We start from the raw sequence: 16,509 nt of genomic DNA, 5'->3' as shown, positions 1-16,509 counted from the left end.
AATGTTGAATTACAACTAAAGTTTCACCTTGTGATACCAGTGTTACATGGTAACTCCTCAGGAACTGTCCACTTAATATAAAGTGTAATTGTTAAGGTAATTGTTGTGTACATCAACTGGTAACTGCAGTATCTAAGACTGCATGTGGAAGTGGAACAACAAATAGGCTACATGTTGTTACAAAATGTAGTTACATAATTCCTGTTACACTGAAAAAAGTGTTGTTACCAATGTCCTGTTACACATTTGTACTTACACATACCATTACGTGGGTTGTTACATACGTGTAGTTACACTAATAATACAGTTCTAGATACTATGTACCAATGTGTACTTACACTGTAGTTACATACTATGTACACATGTAGTTACCTACTATGTACACATGTAGTTACCATGTAAGTTCACAGGTATTAGGGCCACTTAATATAAAGTGGGACCATAAGTTCAATAGGTCAGATTTGGACTTTTAAAGGGCTTATGAAGCATCAGAAGGAGTCTATAAGTAGAAAGTTCAAGATCGAAGACTCGTTGGCCAGTAATATTTTCAGTAGGTCGATTCTGGTATGGAAAGTTCAAGTTCATGGACTCTTGGACCAGAAATATGTTCAATAGTGAAATATGGACAATTGTCTGGCTGATGGAAAAAGTCTATAATCATTAATAGAGAGTTCAAGATCAATCACGCTTCAGTCAGAAATATGTTCAATAAGTCAAATCTGTTCAAGTTCATAGACTCTTAGGCCAGAAATTCAAGGTGTCTTGAAATATGTTCAAAATATAACATTTGAACTACTGTATGGCTGAAGATACATCGGAATCAGTCAATGAGCATGTACAGAAAGTTCAAGATCATGGTCTCTTTGACCAGAATATGTTCATTTGGTCAAATATGGACTTTTGTATGGCTAATGTATTATCAAGAGGAGTCCATATGCATTGAAAGTTAATGTTCAAAGACTCTTTGGACAAAAATATGTTGAGTAGTTCAGATATGGACTATGGACTTCTAAATGGCTTATGAAGCAACAGAAGGAGTCAGAACTCTTTTTCCAGTAATTAGTAGGTCAAAAAATTTGTCAACTTTCTGCCTGATTTAATATTGAGAGAAGTCAGTTAGTAAGTTAATATTCAAGGTTTGTGGCCAGAAATATGTTCAGTTGGTAAAACATTTATGGCTGATATAACATCCGAACGAGTCAACAAGAATATTTAGAAAGTTCAAGTTCGAATACTCTTTGGCCAGAAATATGTTGAGTAGGTAAAAAATGGACCTCTGTATGCTTGATTTAACATCAGAAGTAGTCTGTGAGTGTATATATTTTAAAACCTTTTGAGGACCCATTGACCAGAAATATGTCAGATAAGGAATTCGAAATGGCTTATGAACCATCAGAAGGAGTCTATGAGTGTGTTTAGAAAGTTCAAGATCGAGTAATCTTTTTCCAGTAATATGTTCAGTAGTTGAAATATGGACTTCTCTATGGCTGATTTAACATCAGAAGGAGTCTAAAAGTTTATAATAGTAAAAACATTTTGAGGACTGTTTGGCCAAAATAGTGTTCAATAGGTCAAATATGGACTGTATTTGAGTATATTTGAGTAAGTTAATATTCATGGTCTCTTGGCAGAAACATGTTTAGTAGGTCAAAAATTGACTTGTGTATGGGTAATGTAACATCAGTAGGATTCTATAGCCTATGTCCTTCTGAGGTTTAAAACCAGGGTCCTCTGTCCAAAGAACTCTTTGGACAGAAATATGTTCAGTAGGTCAAAGAGGGACCTCTGTATACCTGCTATGATACATATAACTATACAACAACAACTAACTTATTCATTTTTGCATTGACGGGAAATTGCATTAGCTTCTGCGTTACAAATAACATACCTCATGTGCAAGGAAAAGATAACACGATCTAATAATAATGCGTTCAATAATAATGTATTGTTATATCTAACTATATAATTTAGATCTTTTATGCAATGGAATGTTACTCCAAAAATGGTATCTCTTCAATGCACAATCGGAACGAGTTAGTTACTGTATGTATGCAATGCACTCATAGCTTATATGTTAATCTCTTTAATGGACATGGGAATGTTTTTTGTCAATGCACAAAGTTAGATTGTTTGTGCAATGCAATTCAACAACATATGTTGTCTCTTTAATGCACATGGGAATGAGTTAGTTCTGGTATGCAATGAAACAAGTGGATTGTATTTTATTTTTCAATGCACAAAGTTAGATCGTTTTTGCAATGCAACAACAGATGTTAATTTCTTTAATTCAAGTGCATAGCTTATATTTTTCAATGCACAATTTTAGATCGTTTATTGCAACGCAAATACACATATGTCATCTCCTTAATGCACATGGGAATGAGTTAGTTCTGGTATGCAATGAAACAAGTGCAAAGCTTATATGTTATTTTTCAATGCACAAAGTTAGATCGTTTGTACAATTGCAATGCAACAAACATATGTTATCCTTTAATGCACATGGGAATGAGTTAGTTCTGGTATGCAATGAAATGCAATGCAATGCAATGCAATGCAAGTGCATAGCTTATATTTTTCAATGCACAATTTTAGATCGTTTATTGCAATGCAAAAACACATATGTCATCTCTTTAATGCACATGGGAATGAGTTAGTTCTGGTATGCAATTACAATATGTTATTTTTCAATGCACAAAGTTAGATTATTTGTGCAATTGAAATGCAACAAACATATGTCATCTCTTTAATGCACATGGGAATGAGTTAGTTCAGGTATGCAATGCAATGCAATGCAATAAAATGCAATGCAATAAAATGCAATGCAATGCAATAAAATGCAATGCAATGCAAGTACATAACTTATATTTTTCAATTCACAATTTTAGATCGTTTATTGCAATGCAAAAACACATATGTCATATCTTTAATGCACATGGGAATGAGTTAGTTCTGGTATGCAATGAAACAAGTGCATAGCTTATATGTTATTTTTCAATGCACAAAGTTAGATCGTTTGTGCAATTGCAATGCAACACACATATGATATCCTTTAATGCACATGGGAATGAGTTAGTTCTGGTATGCAATGCAATGCAATGCAAATGCATAGCTTATATTTTTCAATGCACAATTTTAGATCGTTTATTGCAATGCAAAAACACATATGTGACCCGCCACGGAAACCAGGGACACAAGTCGGCAGCACAACTTACGAGCAAAATGAGAAAGAAGCGTTTTTTTTCAAAACTGGTGATTTTCGCTTTTTTGCAGAATCTGTTAGTTGAGATCACGAAGAAGCCTCTCCATGTTTTAGATATCAATATTGGTATATTTAAAATCGTACATTTTTAGGTTGAAATCGGCTTGTTTTGTGAGATTCTAGCTCGCAGTAGGGGCGTGTCATTGTCTGTGTGTATTTCCATACTGGATAAGCCGGCTTTTGTTTCTTTTGTTATTGCCCCCGCCCTCCAAGGGAACAGCGTGTTAGGACTGGGCGATATATTGATATATTTTTTAAATGGGATATGGAATTAGACCATATCGCATCGATATAGTTCAAAGTTGCGCTGTTATTCTTGCTGCAAGCAGTCTGCTGCGTGCTTTTGTAGCAGTCTGCGTCTCAACAGCCCAGTGTACAACGCGACAAATACTCACATTAAATGTTTACGCAGAGGAACAGGACACTGCAGTTCTCAAAAGTTCATTATTTGCATGTGCTTTAAAGCCTTGCCGGTTAAACATGTCATTCGCTGCTGAAGCGCTGTTCTAATGCGCTTTTCTGAGCACAAACAGCCGACGCGCGCATGCACTAAAGCCCGTCTAACAGCGCCTGGATACTGGACTAAGTTATCTTTCGAGTCTTTTTGAGCTAATACTGTCAAATACACTCAAGGTTTACATAAAGAAAGTTGGTTATGTCTAAACTGAAAGCAAACCGAGAAAATTGAGAGAAATTTGCGTGTCATATTATGCGTACATATTAGACGCGTTGCTTTCAGGTCTTAAAGAGACAGTAGCCCTAATAGTAACACGCTGCCGCTTGTCCTTAAAGGGATTGTTCACCCAAAAATAAACATTTTGTCATTCTTTACTCACTCTAATGTTGTTCCAAACCTGTATTTATTTATTTATTGTGCTGAACACAAAAGAAGATATTTGGAAGAATGTGGGTAACCAGACAGTTGTTGGTCCCCATTGACTACCATAGGAAATACATATAGAAGTCACTGGGGAACATCAACTGTTTGGTTACCCACATTCTTCCAAATAACTTCAAAGGAAGAAAGAAACTTATTCAGGTTTAAAACAACTTGAGAGAGTAAATGATGACAATTAAACATTTGGGGAGAACTATCCATTTAATGTTAATAAAACAACATCACACACTGCTCTTGACTGAGAACTTTAATAGTAACTTTAATAAGAATCAATGTATAATTTATACAGTGAAGTCCATATTTGGCTTTGACTTTCACTGTACATTTGCTCTCACTTTGAGTAAAAAATATCGGTATATATATATAATATATCGATTATTCAGCCTAAATATATCGGGATAAGACTTTTGGTCCATATCGCCCAGCCCTACAGCGTGGTTACTTATTATGCAGCGCTCTAGCGGCTCTGTCTGATATCAAAAGAGTTGCCTATACAGTTTTATCGGTAGATGCTAAGAGACATTTATTTATATATTACCTGTTTGCAAACTTTTTTTTTTTCTTTGATGGCACATTTTCCTGACCTTTTTGCTCCCCCATGTGCTTTACAGGGGGTATGGCTTATCTAAATGAGATGTAAATGAGCCCTATTGTCACTCCCAGCAGCAGAGAGGTGAGAACTGCTCAATCTTTAGAGGCAGATTTCTCCACTTTTAATTTTTTTGAGTGCCTACCTTCAAATGGCCACAACTTCTCCAAATATTATCAGATTTCCATGTGTTACACATCGTTGGAAAGCTTGGAGACTACACTTTCAGGATATGCGAATAACTCAAAATGCCCCAGAACCGACATGTGTCCCTACTTTCCGTGACCGGTCACATATGTCATCTCTTTAATGCACATGGGAATGAGTTAGTTCTGGTATGCAATGAAACAAGTGCATAGCTTATATGTTATTTTTCAATGCACAAAGTTAGATCGTTTGTGCAATTGAAATGCAACAAACATGTTATCCTTTAATGCACATGGGAATGAGTTAGTTCTGGTATGCAATGCAATGCAATGCAAATGCATAGCTTATATTTTTCACAATTTTAGATAGTTTATTGCAATGCAAAAACACATATGTCATCTCTTTAATGCACATGGGAATGAGTTAGTTCTGGTATGCAATGCAATGCAATGCAAGTGCATAGCTTATATTTTTCAATGCACAATTTTAGATTGTTTATTGCAATGCAAAAACACATATGTCATCTCTTTAATGCACATGGGAATGAGTTAGTTCTGGTATGCAATTACAATATGTTATTTTTCAATGCACAAAGTTAGATTATTTGTGCAATTGAAATGCAATAAAATGCAATGCAATAAAATGCAATGCAATAAAATGCAATGCAAGTGCATAACTTATATTTTTCAATGCACAATTTTAGATCGTTTATTGCAATGCAAAAACACATATGGCATCTCTTTAATGCACATGGGAATGAGTTAGTTCTGGTATGCAATGAAACAAGTGCATAGCTTATATGTTATTTTTCAATGCACAAAGTTAGATCGTTTGTGCAATTGAAATGCAACAAACATGTTATCCTTTAATGCACATGGGAATGAGTTAGTTCTGGTATTCAATGCAATGCAATGCAATGTAAGTGCATAGCTTATATTTTTCAATGCACAATTTTAGATCGTTTATTGCAATGCAAAAACACATATGTCATCTCTTTAATGCACATGGGAATGAGTTAGTTCTGGTATGCAATGCAATGCAATGCAATGTAAGTGCATAGCTTATATTTTTCAATGCACAATTTTAGATCGTTTATTGCAATGCAAAAACACATGTCATCTCTTTAATGCACATGGCAATGAGTTAGTTCTGGTATGCAATTACAATATGTTATTTTTCAATGCACAAAATTACATCGTTTGTGCAATTGCAATGCAACAAACATATGTCATCTCTTTAATGCACATGGGAATGAGTAAGTTCTGGTATGCAATGCAATGCAATAAAATGCAATGCAATGCAATGCAATGCAAGTCCATAGCTTATATTTTTCAATGCACAATTTTAGATCATTAATTGCAATGCAAAAACAAACAACAAACATATGTTATCCTTTAATGCACATGGGAACGAGTTAGTTCTGGTATGCAATGCAATGCAATGCAAGTCCACAGCTTATATTTTTCAATGCACAATTTTAGATTGTTTATTGCAATGCGAAAACACATATGTCATCTCTTTAATGCACATGGGAATGAGTTAGTTATAAATAAAATTAGAGTTAGTTCTGGTATGCAATTACAAAATGTTATTTTTCAATGCACAAAATTACATCGTTTGTGCAATTGCAATGCAACAACAAATGTTATCTCTTTAATGCACATGGGAATGAGTTAATACTGGTATGCAATGCAATAAATGCAATGCAAGTCAAGGCAATGCAATGCAATGCAATGCAATACAATGCAATGCAATGCAAGTGCATAGCTTATATTTTTCAATGCACAATTTTAGATCGTTTATTGCAATGCAAAAACACAAATGTCATCTCTTTAATGCACATGGGAATGAGTTAGTTCTGGTATGCAATGATAGCTTGCTAATATGATATCTTTCAATACACAAAATTAGATCGTTTGAGCAATTGCAATGCAACAAACATATGTCATCTCTTTAATGTACATGGGAATGAGTTAGTTCTGGTATGCAATGAAACAAGTGCATAACATATGTTATTTTTCAATGCACAAAGTTAGATCGTTTGTGCAATTGCAATGCAACAAACATATGTTATCCTTTAATGCACATGTGAATGAGTTAGTTCTGGTATGCAATGCAATGCAATGCAATGCAATGCAATGCAAAAAAATCCAATGCAATGCAATGCAAGTCCATAGCTTATATTTTTCAATGCACAATTTTAGATCGTTTATTGCAATGCAAAAACACATATGTCATCTCTTTAATGCACATGGGAATAAGTTAGTTCTGGTATGCAATGCAATAAAATGCAATGCAATGCAATGCAATGCAAGTGCATAGCTTATATTTTTCAATGCACAATTTTAGATCGTTTATTGCAATGCAAAAACACATATGTCATCTCTTTATTGCACATGGGAATGAGTTAGTTCTGGTATGCAATGAAACAAGTGTGCATAGCTTATATGTTATTTTTCAATGCACAAAGTTATATCGTTTGTGCAATTGCAATGCAACAAACATATGTTATCCTTTAATGCACATGTGAATGAGTTAGTTCTGGTATGCAATGCAACAAGTGGATAGCTTGTATGTAATTTTTTAATGCACAAAGTTAGATCGTTTGTGCAATGCAATGCAACAACACATGTTATCTATTTAATGAACATGGGAATGAGTTAGTTCTGGTATGCAATGCAATGCAACAAGTTTATAGCGTATAAGTAATTTTTCAAGGCACAACGTTAGATCGTCTGTGAAATGCAATGCAACAGCGTACAGTTTATCTCCTCAGAGCACAACGCAATGAGTATGTTATCTCTTTAATGCACATGGGAATGAGTTAGTTTGGTATGCAAGGCAATTCAACAAGTGCAAAGCTTATACGTCAGCCATACAGATGTCCATATTTGACCCAAGGAAAATCTTTCTTGCCAAAGAGTCCTCGATAGACTCCTTTTAATGTTAAATCAGCCATGCAGAAGTCCATATTTGACCTACTGGACATATTGCTGGAAAAAGCCTCCTCAATCTTGAACCTTCTCTACATACTCATAGACTACTACTACTTATTTCTGGTCAAAGTTTCTACAAAAGTTCTTAAACTAAATAAACGAATAGACTCTTTCTGATGTTAAATCAGCTTTACAGAGCTTCCTTTATGAACTGCTGAAATTTTTTTTGACCAAAGTGTCTTTGAACTTTCTCCACAATATAACTTTCTATACATGTTGACTCCTTTTGATGTTCAATCTTGAACATTACACCGTGTCCTAACTACACGCGACGCGACGCCGCGACACGCGATAAAAGGTATCTTTTCCATGTTAATCAGAGTTTTTGTCCTAACCAGACGCGACGGCGACACGCGAAGTTTCTAATTTAGAAACTGTTCCTATTTCTGCGACGTCGCGGCTGACAGATCCGCCCACACAGAGATCTCATTGAATAAACTGATTGTCATATGAAGAAATTACACTGGTTATGAGTACACATTATTTATTTTTAGTTAAAAATAGGTCACTGTGCCACAAGCGATAATGGATAATTTACCTCAGATTTTGAAAGCATATAATATAGCGTTCAAACTGAATTCTATGCAAACATACAACTGTACTTCATAACAAAATTAGTCAATAAGTATATTTTGTTAATGTTTTGATTTTTAATAATGTTATTTCTTGATTTGATTATGTCCTTACCCATTTCCAATGCGAGTGCGGGCCAGCAGTGCGCTTTCACAGAGAGACTCCGCCCACACGCTGTTCTGAATGGCTGTGGTTTTTTGATTGACGTGTGCCGTCTCACAGTCGCGTCGCGTCTAGTGTGGACAGACACACTTGCTGTCGCTGGAATTTTATCGCGTCGCGTGTAGTTAGGACACGGTGTTAGCCATACAATAGTCCATATTTGACCTACTGAACATATTTCTGACCAGAGACCTTGAACATTAACTTACTATAAATACTTCTCGTACTATAAAGACTTCTCGTGATGTTTTACCAGCCAGACAGTAGTCCATATTTGATCGATTGAACATATGTTTGGCCAAAGACTCCTCAAAATGTTTTTTACTATTGTAAATGTATCAACTCCTTCTGATGTTAAATTAGCCATACAGAAGTCCATATTTGACATTCTAAATTTTTTTCTGGCCAAAGGTACTCGATTTTGGACTATCTATACATACTCATAGACTCCTTCTGATGCTTCATAAGCCATTTAGATGTCAATATCTGAACTATTGAACTTATTTCTGCTCAAAGGGTTCTCAAAAGTTTATAAACTATATAAAGTTATAGACTCATTCTGATGATAAATCATCAGGTCCCCTTTTTGACCTAATGAACATCTGGCCAAAGAGTTCTTGAACATTATCTTGCTATACATACAGATTGACTTCTTGTTATGTTATATTAACCAGCCAGTAGTCCATATTTGACCCAAGGAAAATATTTCTGGTAAAACAGTCCTCGATCTTGGACTTTCTATACATATTCATAGACTCCTTCTGATGCTTCATAAGCCATATAAGATGTCAATATCTGACCTATCGAATTTATTTCTGGTCAAAGGGTCCTCAAGAGGTTTTAAACTAAATAAACTTATAGACTCCTTCTGATGATAAATCAGCTATACAGTGGTCCCTTTTTGACATAATAAACATATCTGGCCAAAGAGTTCTTGAACATTATCTTACTATACATACAGATTGACTTTTTGCGATGTTATATTAACCATCCAGTAGTCCATTTTTGACCTACTCAACTTATTTCTGGCCCTAGAGTACTCAATTATTGAAATTTGTATACATTCTTGCAGACTCCTTTTGATGTTACATCCGATGTTACAGAGTCCTTGAACATTATCTCACTATACATACAGACTGACTTCTCGTAATGTTATATCAGGCAGAGAGTAGTCCAAATTTGACCGATTGAAACATTTTTAGTCCAAAGAATTTTCTTTACTATTATAAACTTATCAACTCCTTCTAATGTTAAATTTTTAACATTAACTTTCTATACTTATAGACTCCTTTTGACCTGCTGAACACATTTCTGGCCAAAGATTAATTTACCATAAATTCAGATCAGCCAGACGCCAGTCAAAATTTTAACTACTAAAAATATTTCTGGCCAAGGAGTACTCGAAACTTTAACTTTCTACACATACTTGTTGACTCCTGATGTAAAGCCATACTGAAGTTCATATTTGACCCAACGAACATTTTTCTGGCCAATGAATCCTCGATCTCAAACTTTCTATACAAGACCCCTTTTGATGCTTTATAAGCCATATAGATGTTCTTATTGAAGTCCATATCTGACTGATTAAACGTATTTCTGGTCAAAGGGTCCTCAAATGCTTTTAAATTATATACGCTTTGAGACTCCTTCTGATGATAAATCAGGCAGACAGAATTCCATATTTGACCTACTGCAGATTTGACCTAATTTGATATTACTGAGATTTTTATTGTGTTTACAGGGGCAATGCACATTAATAAACATAAATGTAAATGTGCCAGAATTAGCCTAAAAGGCTATTTTACATCTGTAGACCCTTGACAGAATGTTAAGAAAAAGTCACCCTAAAAACAGAGACAAAACATCACACATATACACATCATATGACCATATATACATATACACATAAATACACACATATATACGCATATACATATATCAGCCTGAAAAATTTAATATTTGGCCTACTTAACATTTTTCTGGCCAAAGAATACTCGAAACTTGAAATTTCTATACATTGACCTCTGTATGGCTGATTTATTATCAGAAGGAGTCTATGATTTTACATAGTTTAAAAACGTTTAAGGAACCTTTGACCAGAAATAATAATAGGCCATTTATGGACATATATATGGCTTATGAAAAATCAGAAGGAGACTATGAGTATGTATAGAAAGTTCAAGATTGAGGACACTTTGGCCAGAAAAATGTTCCTTGGGTCAATTATGGACTTCTGTATAGCTGACCTAACATCAGATGGAGTCACAGAGTATGTATAAAAAAGGTCAAGTTTCGAGTACTCTTTGGCAAGAAACATTTTCAGTAGGTCAAATATGAATATGTAGTAAGTTAATGTTCAAAAACTCTTAGGCCAGAAATATGTTCAGTAGTTCAAAAAGGGGCCTCTGTCTGGCTGATTTAACATCAGAAGGAGTCTATGAGTTTAAATAGTTTAAAACCATTTGAGGACCCATTGACCAGAAATGACTCTTTGGCCAGTAATATTGTCAGTAGGTCGATTCTGGTATGGAAAGGACAAGTTCATGGACTCTTGGACCAGAAATATGTTCAATAGTGAAATATGGACAATTGTCTGGCTGATGTACTACTAACTGAAAGAGTCTATAATCATTAATAGAGAGTTCAAGATCAATCACGCTTCAGTCAGAAATATGTTCAATATGTCAAATCTGAAATACTGCATAGCAATGTCAATGAGTATGTATAGAAAGTTCAAAATCGAGGACTGTTTTACCAGAAATATTTTCAGTTATGGACTCCTGTCTGGCTAATATAACATCGCAAGAAGTCAATCTGTATATATTATAGTAAGTTAAAGTTCAAGAACTCTTAGGTCTGAAATATGTTCATCAGTTCAAAAAGGGGCCTCTGTATAACCGATTTAACCTCAGAATGAGTCTATAAGTTTATCTCGCTTAAAACCTTTTGAGGAACCTCCCACATAGCAACATTTTGTCGGCCCAGATCCGGCCCACATCTGGCACTTGTGGAATGCGGATCTGGCCCACATGCAGCGTGGAATGACGGCCCTTGGGTGGCCCACTCCTGTTTGCCAGATCTGGGCCACAAGCAGGCCATAGCAATGCCACATGTCAGCCAAGAGCAAAGAAATAAACCAGAACTGGAGCTTATCTGAGCCACAAAACCTGTGTATATTAAATATGAAGTCATTTCAGCCTTAATAAAGTCTGTTAACAAGTAGAATCACTGAAGGAAAGAAGAGAACAGAAAAAAAGACAAGCAGAAACACAAGAACTACAACTGACTTCAGTCACAGCCTTAGAAGAAATCCACTGAAGAGAAAAGACATTCAATCTGTGAAGATCTCAGCAGAGGAGGTTAAACAACTCCACAAACAGCATTACCAGCTTCACTTATTACTAACCAGACTGACTTTATTTCTGTCAGACGTCTACAAAAGTTTTATTGAGAATTAACAGAGGTTTAACTCTGTTTAATTTGAAGTTACCGTAATGGTGATTAGTGTTTCCATTAGTTGGGCTCTTAACTCTTAAAATATTTCTTGTCCATTTTGGCTGTTGTGACAGTGTGTTTTTCAAAAACATTTGCAGCAGCAAAGAAACCTAAAGTGAAACGAGATCAGATGATGATGATGATGATCTGTTGATGGTTATATACTAATCATGAAATAATGTCATTTGACTCTAACAATTGTGTTGTACCATTAATATATTCATATCTCAAACCCTGTGTTTCTGCCTCATGAGATCTGGCAATATTACAACAATCAGTTAGAAGATTTTAACAAACACGAGGACAAAAATCTGATCAATCATAAAACACACAGACATCAATAATCAGCGTATGAATCTCAACAATGGTGACAATTACCTTGCTGCAATGCATGCTGGGTACCAGCATTGAAAAAAAACTCCCAGCATGCATTGCAACATGAATAAATTATGCAGCTGAATTATCCTATTATTTTGTTTAATTCTAAATATTTGCTTTTATTTTGTTGCTGTTGTTTTTGTTGTGACTTAGTAGATTTGCAGTGCTGTTCTGAAATTATGTTTATCTACATATTGTTGATTGTCACCATTTATGAGATTCATACACTGATTGTTGATGTCTGTGTGTGTCATTGTAGGCTAGCTTTTTGTGATCGTGTTTGTTAAAATCTTCTAACTGATTGTTGTAATATTGCCAGACCTCATACTGCAGTAACACAGGGTCTGTGATGTGCAAACACTAATGGAACACCACAACTGTTATATTCAAAATACATCAGTGAATCAGTCTATTTCATGATGATTATAAAACCATCAACAGATCATCTTCATCACCTGACCTGATTCACATTAGCTTTCTTTGCTGCTGAAAATGTGTTTGACACGCAGCCATAAAAACATAATAAGATTTAAGAGCCCAACTAATGGAAACACTAATCACCATTACGGTAACTTCAAATTAAACAGAGTTAAACCTCTGTTAATTCTCAATAAAACTTTTGTAGACGTCTGACAGAAATAAAGTCAGTCTGGTAAGTAATAAGTGAAGCTGGTAATGCTGTTTGTGGAGTTGTTTAATCCTCCTCTGCTGAGATCTTCACAGATTGAATGTCTTTTCTTTTCAGTGGATTTCTTCTAAGGCTGTGACTGAAGTCAGTTTTAGTTCTTGTGTTTCTGCTTGTCTTTTTTTCTGTTCTCTTCTTTCCTTCAGTGATTCTACTTGTTAACAGACTTTATTAAGGCTGAAATGACTTCATATTTAATACACACAGGTTTTGTGGCTCAGATAAGCTCCAGTTCTGGTTTATTTCTTTGCTCTTGGCTGACATGTGGCATTGCTATGGCCTGCTTGTGGCCCAGATCTGGCAAACAGGAGTGGGCCACCCAAGGGCCGTCATTCCACGCTGCATGTGGGCCAGATCCGCATTCCACAAGTGCCAGATGTGGGCCGGATCTGGGCCGACAAAATGTTGCTATGTGGGTAATGCATATGGTATTTTTTTATCAAACAAGTATTTAGATAAAAACAGTAATAAAACATTTGAATATATATTAATTAGTCTAAAGTATTTAACAAATATTTGATATAACTTCAAATATTACAGTGGTCCTCACTGAAAGTTTAATTATTTAAAGGGATACTCCACTTTAAAATTAATATTCTGTCATCATATACTCACCCTCGTGTTTTTTCAATCCTATATGAATTTCTTTCTTCTGCTGAACACAAAGGAAGATATTTATAAGAATATCAGTAACCAGACAGTTTATGGGTCCCATTGACTTCCATAGTATATTTTTTTCCAACTATGAAAGTCAATGAGACCAGAAACTGTCTGGATTACAGGATTGAAACAACATGAGGGTGAGTATATGATGACAGAATTTTCATTTTAAAGTGGAGTACCCCTTTAAGATCTTTGCCCTGATGCATAAATCTGTCATTTCAGACACCAACTACAGAGGAGGAATGGCTGGACATAGCACAAGATTTTCATCAAAAGTGGCAGTTCCCCCATTGCCTTGGTGCCCTAGATGGGAAACATATCAACATTTTGCCCCCTGCTCATAGTGGAAGTATCTTCCGTAATTACAAGGGGCGGTTTTCTGTGTTAATGATGGCTCTTGCTGATGCCAACTACCTTACACCAACACACTTATAACTGAAGATGCATTTGAAAACACACAAATGCATTGTTTTTCTGATTAACCACAAAAAATAGAGGTAGTTTGTTGTAAACCTTGAGAACCATGACTGACAATCTACCGTTTAATCTGTATTCACTACTCGTCTTCTAGCATTCTCCTGTAGCTATGCGTCTCATTATTTTGAAGCTGGTACTGATTCGGCAGCAGTTGTGTACCTATGGCTAGAGGCATGTGGTGAGGTGGTTCTTGTGGAGTTGTATATGTGTGTAGAAGGGTTGGTTGTGTGTTGGGCATATGTACAGAGGGTGGTACAGGGTAAATACTAGGTGGCAGCTGGTATGAGTTAGATGCCTGTGCGTCATTCTCCTGAGCCTCATATAAATCATTCATTATTTTTCTCTTTAGTCTTGTCTTTACCACAGTGTTTTTAATTGACCTCCTCAGCTACTTGTGCCCCAAAGTTGCCGTCACTATCAGCAGTAGGTTTGCTTCTTACCAGCCTTAAAAGCAGTTGACATCTGCTGTAAAATTTTCAATTTTTCCATTTCAATGGCATCAGCCGATTGGCTTTTCTTTAGTCTCTTCGCAGTAGGTGTACAAGGTACAGGAGGGGGAAGGTCGTCATCATTCTGGAGAATAGATGGTTCCTCAGCAGATGTTTCGTCAGACATCAGAGAGACATCGTCATCATCTGGATCATTCAAGGGGTCCATCTCTGCAGCCAGGCCATCTTTAATTGATTGAGGCAGCTATATAAAAATATATGAATGGATTTTTAGTAGGGGTGTAACGGTTCATAAAATTCACAGTTCGGTTTGATAAACTTGTGTCACGGTACGGTTCGATACGTTTTTGATAAAGCAAAAATGCCAGAGAAATGTCCTTGATTTAATTTTTTTATTGTTTATTAAAACCAACATCATAAAGTATGATTTTTTTTATTATTATTACTTTGAGCAATTCTAGAGCTATAATTGTCTCTTCTTAGGAGCACATAAAACAAAACAGCTCTTTGGAAAAAAATGAAATGGTAAATGGACTGCATTTATATAGCTCTTTCACAGACCCAATGGCCACCAAAGCGCTTTACATATTGCCTCACATTCACCCATTCATGCACCGACGGCGGTGTCAGCCATACAAGGCGCCATCCAGCTCGTCGGGAGCAGCTGGGGTTAGGTGTCTTGCTCATGGACACCTCGACACTTGGTCAAGTGGAACCGGGGATTGAACCACCAACCTTTCAGTTTGTAGACAACCTACATGAACCACTGAGCCACTGCCGCCCGTCCTGAAATATTGAAATGTAATATTGTAGTTGTAGTTATAAACAAAAGTTTATTTTAGTTCAGATTAACATTTGAGGGCAGCAATTGTACTCATAATGTCAAAATAAAACAGACGTAATGTTACTTGAAGGCATGTATCGTTACACCCTTAATTTTTAGACATAAAACTTAAATATTGATGAACAGTCAACAATTACATACGCTGCTTTCAGTGGCATGTTGGGTAACATGCTTCCTCAGAAACATCAGTGTCTTCATAAGCCATCGTTGTGTGCTTGTTAGTGGCTTTTCAAAAGTCCCACTTGGTTTAGTTTTCAGAAGCTTGCTGAACTGAGTTCTTAGAGTTGTGGCCCGCGTCTTCACTTCTTCAAATGACATGAACAAACACAATACATTTATATGAATGAATGTAATGGTCATGCTAGCGATGGGTAACGTCACTGTAGATAAACATTACCTGGTATCTCAAGTGCAGCAGCAATTTCTGCCCAATTCCTCTCCTTGTCGTTTCGGTTGTGATATTCTTTACACGAAACGTTGTACAAACATTCGCGGTGTTGCCACAGGTCGACGAGTTGATCCTCCATCTCCGACGTCCACCGGACTTTCTGGTGCGACATCATGCCGCCGGCTGTTTTGATTTTTGTTTCCCTGTACTTCCCCGCCGCCTGGTACCTCGCTTTCTGATTGGCTACACGCCACAGTCCACAGGCTTCGTGCTCGTTTGTCCTCGGGGGACACCACACACGAGAAGAAATCGGGCCAAATAAATCCAACATGTTGGATATCCCCGATTTGAGATTGGAGCGGTCCCGATGTCCTTCCGAGCAGACGAGAGCAGTCTTAACACACCACACACGGCAGGAATATCTGATCAGATTATTTTACGATAATCAGAGCATCCTTAAGATTGTCGAAAGGGGTGAATCGGGACTAAAATCGGCCTAATTATCC

This window comes from Phoxinus phoxinus, assembly GCF_949152265.1.
Source record: "Phoxinus phoxinus genome assembly, chromosome: 23".
Lineage (NCBI taxonomy): Eukaryota > Metazoa > Chordata > Actinopteri > Cypriniformes > Leuciscidae > Phoxinus > Phoxinus phoxinus.
The sequence above is the reverse complement of the archived record's forward strand: the minus strand, read 5'-3'. Positions refer to the sequence as shown.